This window comes from Numida meleagris, chromosome 25 (genome assembly GCF_002078875.1).
Source record: "Numida meleagris isolate 19003 breed g44 Domestic line chromosome 25, NumMel1.0, whole genome shotgun sequence".
Taxonomy (NCBI): domain Eukaryota; kingdom Metazoa; phylum Chordata; class Aves; order Galliformes; family Numididae; genus Numida; species Numida meleagris.
The window spans coordinates 1,803,934-1,808,371 of NC_034433.1; the positions used below are offsets into that span (position 1 = coordinate 1,803,934).

Here is a 4,438-nt window from a genome sequence, read left to right on the forward strand (position 1 = left end):
GGGGGGGACGAGGGGCAGCGGCTGGGGGGGCTGCCTTTGCATCCTGCCCTGCAGCTCGCTGCACGGCTCCGCGCGCGTTGCAGAGCTCAGTTTCTCCACCTGTGAGTTTCAGGGGGATGTAGGTGGATGCAGAGCTCTTCGACACGTTGGGGTTCCACTTTTGCTCTTGTGCTTTTGTGTTTAACGTCCTGGCGGCGATGCCAGGAGCTCTCCCAGCTCACTCCCGGCCTCGCTCTTCCCTCTGCGTTGTGCCCACGGTGAGGCTGCGGGTCAGCACATTTCTCTGCTCCTTTCCCTGCAGTGGTGATGGGAGAGGTTTCCCATGGTCAGGGGTGGACATGGGGCGTCGGGGGCTCAACCCCCCCACCCAGAAGCCCATTTTCCGGCTGCTCGGAGCGGGAGGAAGTCCCTGGAGCTGTTGTGCCGTGCTCCTGGGGCTGGACGAAAACAGAGCTTGAGAAAAAAAAAAAGAGATTCCCATGGAAGAAAATGATGGTGTGGGGGGAGGAAACGGCTTCGAGTCAATGGGAATTTTCCCTGCTGGCAAAACGTAAACAGTCCTCCTGCGATGTTGACATAACATTTTAAAGATCTCATCCTACAAAGCGGAGTGTTTGTCAACAACGTGCGTGCCCCAACCAGCCCCGCGCTCCCAGAGAAGCCGCGACCCTCCGCCTTCCATTCCGGGCAGTGGATGGGGGGGACGGGGAGGGCCGAGTCCTTAGGGGTCCCTCCGCCCCCCACCGCCACGAGTCCGGGACGGAGCAGGAGCGGCGTCCCGCGTGGGTCCCCCGTCGGGGCAGAGCGGGGGGTCCCGAGGGGAGGGGACGGGGCAGAGGGGCCGCCCCTCAGCCGGCTGCTGGTTTGCTGGGCCCTCCTCCTCCTCCTCCTCTTCCTCCTCCTCCTCCTCCTCCTCCTCCCCGCTCCCTCTCTCCGCCCGGCGCCGGGGCAGCTCCCAGCGGAGGCGCCGGGGACATGGAGCGGACCTGAGCCGTGCGAGAGGCGGCGGAGCCCGCACCGGGAGCGGCACCGGGAGCGGGACCCGGGCGCAGCGGTGAAGCGCGGCGGAGCCGTGAGTGCGGGCGGGGAAGGGAGCGGGGCAGGGCAGGGGCACGGCCACGGGGGCCACTGCGGGGGGGTGGGGGAGTGCACGGAGACGGCCCCGGGGCGCTGAGCGCTTGCCCCGGTCGTGGTGCCCCGACCCCGGCTGGGATGGGCTGTGGGGCAGGACCCCATCACCCCTTTGCTTAAACAGAAGGGAGAAGGGGGAAAGCGGAGCGCCGGGTCCTTCCCCGCACGGCCCCAGGGCTGTTACGAAGTTGTGGGGCTGCAAACTCCTCCGAGAGCAGCGCCGGGGGGAGCGAGAGGGCGGCAGGGAAGGGGTTAAGCCGCGGCACCCCTCCCTCCCCCCCGCACCGCTTCGTGTTCAATGTGATCCCATTGCAGCCCCCTCCCCAGGACCCCCAGTGCGACGTGTCCCCGTGTCCCCAGGCGCGCAGCCCCTGTCCGTGCTGCGCACTCTGTTGTAGGGATGCGGGGTGTAGGGGCAGCGGGTTATAGGCTGGGAGCCCCCCCCCTCCCCGCGCCACAGGCAGACACTGCACAGACAGACAGACAGACAGACACCATGTGCTGGCACACACCGCGCTCAGCCGGACACGGGGCCACTCACGGGGCGCGCGGGGCTGCGTGCAGGCATGTGGGGCTTCGCAGCTCGGAGGGGTGCAGGGCTGGGGTCCCCATCCTCTGGGTCCCCATCCTTTGCGACCCCGTCCCTTCTCCCCCAGGGGATGGCTGTGATGTTGCTGCCTTGTTGGAGGGGGGGAGGCGATTTGTCCGCGTGCTGCATCGCTCCGAACCTCTCCCCCCCCCATCCCCACCACCTCCATCCCTGCAGCGCCGTCGGGAAACCGGCACGGAGAGCGGGCAGGGAAACTTGCTGGCAGCACCGCGCGGGTGTTTGTCCGTCCAGCAAAGTGCTCCAGCAGTGAAACAGCAGCGCTGCCACGGGGCAGAGCCGGGGGAGGGCCGGGCTCAGCGCGGAGCTGCGTCGCTGCCTGCGCTCTAATCACGGCTGCTCCGTGTCACCGCATCCCGCAGCCACGGCGGCTCCTGCCCATGCACCGGAGCTGCTTTTTGGGGCTGTTCAGGGCGGATTTGGGTCCCCGCGTGGGACCCGCTGCGTGCTGGGGGTCCTGCAGCTGCCGGCTTCCCCGTGGGGCTGCGATGTGGGGGGATTCCCATCCGGCGTGAGCCCTCGGCTCCGGTAGCACGCGTGGTGGGACCTGGGGGGGGGAGGGAATTCACACCAAGTTATCGATGGGAGAGAGGAACCCGGAGCCGTGTCACCGGGCAGCTGCAGCCGAGCAGTTTTCATGTGAAAAGCACCAAGAGATGCAAAAATCTCTGCTCCTCTCCACCCCAACCCGGTGATTGCCAGGGCAGGACGCGGGCTTGCTTTGCTGCTGAGCGCTGCTGCCCGGGACCAATGTCAAACCGCGGCTGCACAGCGCTGAGTCTGCCCCGTCTCACCAGGTACCTGCGTGGGAAACCCTCTGCTTCCAAAGCAGATCCGGAGTCATAGGTTTGAGGAGTGAGAAAGGGCCGTTAGCTCAGCTAATTTTCTTTTCCCCGTCGCGCAGACCAGAGCGGATCGCTCCGTGACTCCCCCGTGGAGCCCGTCGCTCGCGTTTGTAATCCGTGCCGTTTCCTTCCAGTTCCATTTGATTTCGTGCAGGATCCGTTCTGCTGACACCGACCCAGCACGGGTCTGTATATATATATATATTTTTTTTTTTTTAGGAAAGGCTGAGATTTTGGGGGCGTCGCGTTAAAAATCCCCGCTGTCCTTTGAGGGAGGGGGGCAGGCCGGCTTCGCTGGGGGCCACGTTTTTAGCAGCTCTCCCCCCCCCTCGCCCCGTGCTCACTGCGTTGCCAGCCCACAGCCCCACAGGAGCTCAGCACCCACCGAGCGGCGCCGGTAGGTAGGAGCAGAGACCATGAACTTTAAAAATACACCCCCCCCCCCCCCCTTCTCCTCTAAGTGCATTTGTTGGCGCTGGGGGCTGTTTGCTGGGAGCTGCTGGGTGCGCAAAGCGAAGCGCGCCGCCAACGTCCTTGCCTTGCTGCTGCTTTTTGACCCCCTCCCAAATCACAGCGCCCTGCACAGACCCGAGGGCAAAGTTTGTTCCAGAGGGACGAAGTGCCCTGGGGGGGGGGGGGGAATAGCTGAGCTTTTTGTCCCCCCATTTCATGGGGGGGGTGAGGACGGAGCAGCTCGTAAACTTTGCTCTTTGCTGGAGGGGATTTAACCCCGTCCATGGATGCTGAGGATGGGTTTTTCCCTCCGTGCAGGGCACGCAGCAGCCGAAGCACAGTAAATCTCTCCTTTCAGTGCGTTTATTTTTACATTTGCCGCTTGCTGGAGGGGTTTGCTGCCCGTTGCCTTCCTGGAACTGAGACCCGCTGGGACTGGGCTGCCGTCACTGCGCTGCAGAGGTCGGGGCTGGGGGCTCTGGGGGCCGGCAGCGTGGGTTGCACCGAGGTGAGTGCGTGGGGCCGATGGGGGCTCGGTGCCGTGGGGCAGGGATGCAGATCCCTCGTGGCTTTGGGGTCTGGAGTTTGTTGGTGAGCACGCTGGGGTGGCTCAGAGCATCCCCGTGGGTGAGGTTGGTCTGTGGGCTGCACGGATGGACACGGAGCCGTGGCAGCTCGGCGATCCCTTGCAACAAAACCAAACAGACCTGGGAGGATGTTGGTGCAGTTTGGCTCCGCTCTTGGCTGTCCCTCCCCGGGGGACGTGAGCTTGGGGGCCGCTGGGCGATGTCCCACTGCCGCCCTGCGTGCTCCTGGCTTTGTCTGGCCGGCACGATGCCGCGCTCCTGCTTGCTCAGCCCCGTCCCATTGTGAACACTTAGGGTCAGAGCTGCTTTGTGCGTGTGATTGCAGAGAGCAGAAAAGCTTCAGTCACCAGAGGGGCATCCTCTTCCAAAGGGGAACGGTGACCGTGGTGCTGTCAGTGCAGCCCCACTCTGCTTTTACACCCCGAGAGCGCTCCGCCGCGCTGGTAAAACGCATCACATTTCTTTCCCTCCTAATCACGTATTGAAATCCAAACAAACCCCCACTCCCGGGCAGGGCAGTTGTTCCCTACAGCTCTGGACAACAGCACGGGGAAAACCCGCCGGACTCTTTTGTTCTGCTCCTGTTTGGCCGTGCGCTGAGCGGAGCATCGCTGCGAGCTGTTGGTGAAATGCATTCATTCTCTGCTAGAAAACAGCAGCGTGTCCAAGCTGCCTCTTTCTGTGCATCCCGCAGCAGCTGGGTATGGTCTGATGGGGACTCAGCCCGGGGGTCCGCAGCCCCGTGGTGTCCCTACAGCTCTGGGCTCTTCCCGCTTTGCTCTTGGTTTCTGACCAGCTTTGGAGCTTTGGGTCTC

General features: G+C 64.2%; 1 protein-coding gene across 4 annotated transcripts in view; it reads left to right on the forward strand.

Annotated features, from left to right (window-relative positions):
* Window positions 1-4,438, forward strand: part of SOX13 (SRY-box 13) — a 33,807-nt gene that overhangs the window by 11,766 nt on the left and 17,603 nt on the right. For 2 of the 4 annotated variants that reach the window (XM_021376895.1, XM_021376901.1), the window contains exon 1: window positions 906-1,072. The exons of 1 other annotated variant lie outside the window; for it this stretch is intronic. The gene's annotated coding sequence lies outside the window, so the exon portion shown is untranslated. Of the gene's footprint in view, window positions 1-905; window positions 1,073-3,207; window positions 3,545-4,438 lie in introns of those variants that run through there. One more of the 4 variants, XM_021376896.1, reaches the window with a different exon arrangement.